The sequence below is a fragment of the Dipteris shenzhenensis genome, unplaced genomic scaffold (assembly GCF_047967505.1).
Source record: "Dipteris shenzhenensis isolate YYH24624 ecotype China unplaced genomic scaffold, Dip_SZ_1.0 scaf0491, whole genome shotgun sequence".
In the NCBI taxonomy this organism is placed as follows: Eukaryota; Viridiplantae; Streptophyta; class Polypodiopsida; order Gleicheniales; family Dipteridaceae; genus Dipteris; species Dipteris shenzhenensis.
The window spans coordinates 2,501-10,579 of record NW_028239797.1 but is presented as its reverse complement, the minus strand read 5'-3'; positions in this window follow the sequence as shown (position 1 = coordinate 10,579).

Genomic DNA, 8,079 nt, shown 5'->3' with positions numbered 1-8,079 from the left:
AGGGTAGGTACACCTCAACAACCCCAACAGGAGAATATCTTTGACACGTCAATCCAATAGGAGTGAACAAATTCGACGGCACATTCAGTAAAGATCTATGACACATGTATTGGTTGCACCTAATGCGTAAGAGCCTGTCTGACAGATGCATTGGAAACGATCCCCCGGGATGGGTGTAAAGCCAATCAAATTGCTTCTGCTCCTAGAACAGAAGACTGTGTAGGTTGTAAGAGACGTGAATCCGCTTGTCCAACAGATTCCTCGAGTGTACGCGTCTATCCGGGAGCTGAGACGACTCGTAGTATGGGTCTAGCTTATTGATTCATCGGTCAAGAAAGAGATTCAAGAATCGAATCGTTTTCTTTCCAACTCATACTCAAAGATTCATACTCAATTCTATTGAGTATGAGTTGGGGTATTAAGATTCCCCCCCCCCTCCCCCCCGCTAAAATATTTTTCCATCCACGATGAGTAACGTACCCTGGTTAACCACAATTGTTCTTTTTCCGATTCTGGCGGGTTCGCTATTTCCAATGCTTCCCTCCAATGGGAATAAGATCGTTCGGTGGTATACCCCAGGCATTTGTATATCGGAATTTCTACTAATCATTTATATCTTTCATTGTCACTTCCATATCGATGATCAATGCATTCAATTGGTGGAGGATTCTAGTTGGATAAATTCAATCAATTCCCATCGGAGTTCAGGTATTGATGGACTCTCCATGGGTCTCATTCTACTGACAGGATTTGTCACTACTTCGGCAACCTCAGCAGCTTGGCTAGTTACGCGGAATACACGTCTATTCTATTTCTTGATGTTGGCCATGTATAGCGGCCAAATAGGACTGTTTGCTTCTCGAGACATTTCGCTTTCCTCTCCTATGTGGGAGTTGGAATTAATCCCAATCTACCTACTTTTATGTATGTGGGGTGGGAAGAGACGTCTATACTCAGCCACGAAGTCTATTCTATACACAGCTGGTGGTTCTATCTTTCTCCTAATAGGAGCCCTAACTATGGGTTTCTACGGGACCCAGGAACCCTCCTTCAATATCCGAGATTTGGCAAGCAGATCACATCCTATATCACTAGAAGTGCTTTCTTATCTAGGATTCTTCGTGGCGTATGCCGTGAAACTGCCAATATTCCCTTTTCATACTTGGTTGCCAGACACTCATGGGGAAGCACATTACAGCACATGTATGTTGCTGGCTGGGGTATTACTAAAAATGGGAGGGTATGGATTGATTCGAATTAATATGGAATTATTACCTCATGCTCATTCCATACCTGCTTCGTGGTTGGTGCTATTCGGATCAGTCCAAATTGTTTATGCATCCCTGATTCCGCCGGGTCAGCGTAACCTTAAGAGGAGAATAGCGTATTCATCAATTTCCCATATGGGTTTTGTAACAATTGGAATTGGATCCGTGACAGATACGGGTCTTAATGGAGCTGTGTTACAAATGATTTCCCATGGGTTAATAGGTGCCGCTCTATTTTACCTTGCAGGGACTTGTTACGATAGGACACGTACCCTTTATCTCGATCAATTAGGGGGGATGGCTACCCCAATGCCCAGGATATTTACTATGTTTAGTATCTTCTCAATGGCATCCCTTGCATTACCCGGGATGAGTGGGTTTGTATCGGAATTGATGGTATTTCCAGGAATAGTGACTAATCAGCATTATTCATCTATATCTAAGTTATCGGTTGTAGTAGTCGAAGCGATTGGTACAGTATTAACTCCCATTTATTTGTTATCTATGTTACGTCGAATATTCTACGGATACAGAATATCCAACTATTCGGATCCATATTCAGTTGATTCCGGACCGCGGGAAATATTCATATCGATTTGTCTCTCTTTACCAATCCTCGGTATCGGTCTGTATCCAGACATGGTTGCATCTCTACGGAATCACAAAATACTATCTATCCTGGTTCCGTACTCTTTTATGGGATAGTAGAGGGGCAATAAAACGCAGTATCGTTTGGATCGGTAGTCGAACATATCTATTCAATGAGGATTACTCTTGGAAGCGGTTCTGGTATTAATTCCTATAAGGGAAGGCAGTGGGAATCCATGCCGCTGGCGACGTAATTGCATGAATGTCTGGGTGAGGAATCCACAGCGCGATTCCTCATGCAGACTCTGATTCAAATCACGAATTGATTACATGTAACACTTCAAGCATCTGACGAGGTAACATTTTTTGTTATCTCTCCCCCCGATCGAATTAGCGGTCTTCTACCTAATTATTAAGTAAGCCACCCGTGATTATGTAAACCGATTCCTGGTGGATTAACCCCTGAGAAACAAATCCAAGCAATGAAGAATCCTGTAGATGCTACAATAGCAGGCCCTTCCCCCTGCCAACCACTAGTTATTCTGGTATGGAGATGAATAGCATATATCAGCCGAGTCACTAATGCCCAGGTTTCCTTAGGGTCCCGGCTCCAGTAGGATCCCCACGCTTCATTAGCCCACACTGCTCCAGAGAGAATACCAACAGTCAGTAGAGGAAACCCTAAGCTGATGATTCGATAACTCCATCGGTCCAATTGGTGGATCAATCGGCACCTACGTGAATTCAAGGATAGTCGATGAAAACTGTTTCTCGGATTACTTCCTGCCTGCTCGTAGCAGTGTATATCCACTCCCGGAGAGGGGGTCCAGGTAGGAAATTCTTGATTTGGACCGGGGATAGAAAATTGTTCTGCGTCATAGGTGGCAATCGGTGGAGATGTTGCTGATGGAGATCCACATAACGAAGTCACATGGCTTAGTGGCATCATACTTACATGCGTCATTAACCGATGAGGTTGCAGAGCAGGTACTAGCGGTGTGGATTGTTGCATTTCCTCAGGAAGACCCAGAGTTGCGAATCCATGGGTCGACATGGCACCTGGTGCCGTGACTGCACCTGACCATTCGTTCCGACTCCTAATTCTCATAATTACATGCATTGGGGAGAAGCTCCGTGAAAGAAACATAGATGATTCATGTAGATTGCTCGGTGGTAGATGTTTGGGTTGAATCCGACGAATCGTCGTAAATCCCGTTATACAGATGAAAGCAATTGTCATACCTCCAACGCTCAAACTAATGAGTCTCTTGAGCTTGCGAGCCAGCCCCATCCGGTGAAACAGAGTGACGGAAAGAAGCGTAAGAAAAGAAATGTGAGCGAATATGTGCTCTATATCGGTGTGAATCGTAATGAGGAGAATCCAGTGAATTAGTGAGATTTTGGAGAGTATGTACCACCCACCCATTATTCCCAGGAGATTTCGGGTTTACCCCTTAAACGTCGAAACGGGGAGAATTCCCTATTCCTACTGCTTTTCCCAGTGGTTGTATCAGACACAGCCCTCGCCTGCAGGTTGAAATTAAATGCCGCTACTCGGATTCGAACCGAGATGCTCTAGCACTGCTTCCTAAGAGCAGCGTGTCTACCAATTTCACCATAGCGGCTCGCTACTCGTTATACTTATCGTAATTAATGATATCACATCTTCGGGTGAATCGTCAATCTTCCTGGGGGAGAGTACACACGCACAACAAGGGACCTTCCCTGTCTATAGTTGATTAGGTATACGGCGCTATACTTGTATAGGAATAACGGGATATGGCGTAGCTCGGTAGCGTGCCATCTTGGGGTGATGGAGGTCGCAGGTTCAAATCCTGCTATTCCGAATAAACGAGGTCGGAACATATTTTAAACGGAATAGAAGACGTTCCCGTTCCGGGAACGCAGATTTATCTCCCGATTCTCTTTGGGTGTTATCGACCCATACCCATTCGTAGTAGGGATAGAGATAAATCGATGATCGTGATCGAGACCCTTGTATCATAGGAAGGAAGAGAGGGATTGGGCTCCTTCTTCATGCACGTAACCCCCCCCCCCTCGTGGTTATTACCAACATTCATTGATACAACTCTGTTAGTATTTGGATTTTATTTACCGCACGGTACCGTCACGCAATAATATCAACATGTACCCGTACTACTTACTAGGGATCCAAATTCATCAATAAGTTCCCTGACAATCACTTATCTCGTCTTCCCCGTTCCAACAAACAAATAGTTCACTATCTATTCCGACCGACCCCACGTCCTATTGATACGGCAATTCCTGTTACAACCGGGGAGTACTACTGACCAGTTTCAGAAATTTTTTCATTTGTCACATAGTAAAAACTTCTCGACCGTCCAGTCAAAATGGATTTAGCTGGAGAAAAAGCTTTCGATGCTACTTCATTAGTTTGGGTCTTCCAAATATGATTGCGAATCTTCCTCCGCGACCTAGAAGTACGTTTTTTTGGAACTGCCATAATGAAATCTATCTATTCGGTTTTATCATCGAAATGAATGCGACGAGTATGTTGATACGTACGAGTAGAATCAATATAATGAGGGAGGGGGTGATTGCGTAGAATCATTAGAAGGGGAACAACTGGGGGAACTGGGTTTCCATTCTATGCAAAAGAATCCCAGCAAGAATCATTGACTTCTTTATGATAACAATTTGCTAACCAACCAACTCCTTTCCATTTAAGCAAATGGGATCTACTACAGATCGAACCAAATCCTGTCTGTATCCCGATTTCCTTCGCGTCTTCTTCTTAGAATGGATCTTCCGTATCACTTTCTTCCTCTCGAAACAGGGATGCAAGACGCGCCCCCTAGCAGTTGCGTTACTCAGCCGGGGATGTCCGAGATCAATTTTGGATCCGTGACAAACCAATGAAACTCGATATATCGACATTACCGTATTGGACTCTGATGCGTTGTGCCCAAGCAGAGCGAAGTGACGAACATCATAGAATCTCCCCGGTTCTACTCGGAGTTGTTTTCCTCCAGTATCAATTGCTGCATGTCTATCCGTAATAGTCTTGTCGTGTGAAAAATAACCCAAAACAACTCAATCGGTTTGGGGTCAAAAAATGGAACCTAGATAAGTATCTCCGACACATTTGATTCCTGTCAAGTCTCGACGCCGGGCTCGCACCAGAACGAGAAACAAATGGATTATTCGGTTTGATACGCGTGATCTCACCTGTCCATATATATTCCATTCTTCGACGCTCCATATATCTGACAACTATTGACAGAAAGAGTTCCAACCCGGGTTAAATATGTTTATGGAATTATCTTATGAATGTGCTTGGATTGTCCCCTCACGCCCATTCGTAACCTCTGGTTTGATCGGATTGGCATCGTTTCTTTTTCCAAAAGCCACTAAGAGCCTTCGTCGTATACGTGCTATGCTCAGTGTTCTTTCATTAGCCGCAGCTATGTCCGTCTCTATCGCAACATTCTGGCAACAAGTTACTGGTCGCTCCACTTTTGAATACTCATGGTCATGGATTCCCAACGACGATATTTCTCCAAAGATAGGATTTTCAGTTGATTCACTTACTTCCATTACGTCGATATCAGTCACCACCATAGGTGTCTTGGTTATGATTTACAGTGATAGTCATATGCGTCACGACTAGGGATACGTAAGGTTTCCCGTCTATTTAAGTTTCTCCACTGCCTCCACGTCAGGATTAGTGTTCAGTCCCAATCCAATACAGATTCATGTTTTTCGGGAATTAGTAGGGATGTGCTCTTACTCGCCGATAGGTTTTTGGTTCGCACGACCAAGTGCTGCTAATGCCTGCCAAAAAGCTTTTGCAACTAATCGTACAGGAGATTTCGGATTATTATTGGGTATATTAGGTACGTATTGGATAACTGGTAGTTTCGAGATCCGCGAATCGTGTGATTGATTTAGTGAGTTGATTGATAACAACAGCGCCGGCTCCTCCCTTGCCAATACATGTGCTCCTCTACCATTTTTGGGTCCGGTATCTAAATCTGCACAATCCCCACTCCACGTATGGTTGCCCGATGCAACGGAAGGACCCACACCTATTTCGGCTCTTATACACGCCGCTACTATGGTAGCTGCGGGAATTTTTTTTGTAGCTCGAATGCTTGAATTGTTTGAAACCTTACCTCTAAGCATGAATGTTATCTCCTGGATAGGCGGAATAACGGCTCTACTGGGAGCGACGATAGCTCTTGCCCAGAAGGATATCAAGAAAGGTTTAGCTTATTCTACTATGTCTCAATTGGGCTACATGATGCTGGCTCTAGGTCTCGGTGCTTATAAACCTTCGTTGTTTCACCTCATTACACATGCCCATCCCAAAGCTTTGCTATTTCCCGGATCCGGTTCAGTAATTCATTCGATGGAAAGGGTTGTCGGATACTCTCCCAATAGAAGTCAAAATATGTCTCCCACGGGTGGTTCGCGAAAATATATGCCAATTACTGGAATCACTTTTCTTTCAGGTACTCTCTCTCTCTGTGGTATACCACCTCTAGCTCGTTTCCGGTCCAAAGATGAAATTATTGCAAAGAGTTGGCTACGTTCCTTTCCCCCCGGATGTATAGCCTCATTCACAGCAGTTCCAACTGCTTTCTACATGTTCCGCATCTATCTCCTCACGTTTGAGGGGAATCTACGCGCCGGTGGCGGTACCAATTCATCCCATTCCTCTATGAATAGTGTCATTCGGAGTAACACCAAAACGATAGCAACGAGTGGAGATGGGTATGATGTTCCTCCACCCCCGCGAGACGAAGGAGTCGATTCAGCAGGAGGTTATGACGGGGAAGATTCAGTCGATAGAAAAGTTTCTGCAGAGTCCAATATTCGTTCTGAGTCTCTATATCCTAAGGAATCAGACGTTTCGATGGTATTGCCTTCAGTAGTACTGTCGATACCAACTTCGTTGGTTGGATCAATAGGAGTCAATCTCGCTGGAGGAGAAACTGGTCCCGATTTGCTATCCGAGTGGTTAACTCCCCTTGCAGGCTTTTCAGAGGACAACAACAATCCCGAAAATTTGGTACAATTGCTAATAGATTCAGCAGGTTCGGTTGGTCTATCACTAGCCGGAATATCTATCTCCTACGTGATTTATGGACCGATATCCTCTCACACACAACCTTGCGGTGATATTGATCCTTTTGCCAAACAATCTATGGGTTCATTTAACCGTCTCATTGGGGACTGGTCACACAACCGGGGTTACATCGATCATTACTACGATATCCTTCTAGTGAGAGGTATTCGATTCCTGGGTGAGTTAACTCTTCTTTTCGACCAATGGGTAATTGACGGAATTATTAATGGCACCGGTATTTTGAGTTCCATAGGTGGAGAAAGCGCAAGATATGGGGAGGGCGGGAGAGTATCTTCTTATTCATTCGGATTGATGATTGGTATTATTCTACTGCTAACTGCCTTCGTTTCTCTTGTCTCCTAAGAGTTTTTTTCTTCTCCTTTCCAAGATATTCCTTATACCTCTATAAGTATCCTGTGACTATTCTACTATGTTTTCCGGAAAAGGAGAAATAGAAACTAGTGATTGGTGATCGATCGATATGCATCTTGGGGTTGGGGGGGGGGCGATCAATCACGACCAAGATCAACCATGACCGAGATCTTCCACACCAGCCCCCCCCCCGATTCGTAGGCTCTATCCGAGAAGGCAAAAGGGATTGCTATCATTACTGCTTCTTCCTATAATGAGAGTTAGGGTGTACGCGAGGTTCATGAAGTCTCGAAGAAAGCTTTGGGTCTTCGAGTGGTTAACGTCTTGCAGATCAAGGGGCGGCTCAAGGAACAAGAGTCTCTGGAAGTATATGGGATTGAATCATCTGCCACTTTCCTCGGTAGCTCAGCGGTAGAGCGGTCGGCTGTTAACCGATTGGTCGTAGGTTCAAATCCCACCCGGGGAGATTCATCCATTTCCAGTAGGATAGAAGATAGTCTAGATGATGTACCTCCCTTCAATAGGGATAATACTTCACTTACGTCAGGGGAGGGGGAGGTACCTCCTCATAATATATATCGTAGAAACCGATAGTATCTTTGAAGATTTACATTATCCACATTCGAGATTCTCAGTAATGAGGTAGTTCTCCCACACCCGTATGCCGAATCGGGACTATAACCATATAGTCGATCAACCGATAGAGGATTCAATATCATGCCTATTTTAAGCTCTAAT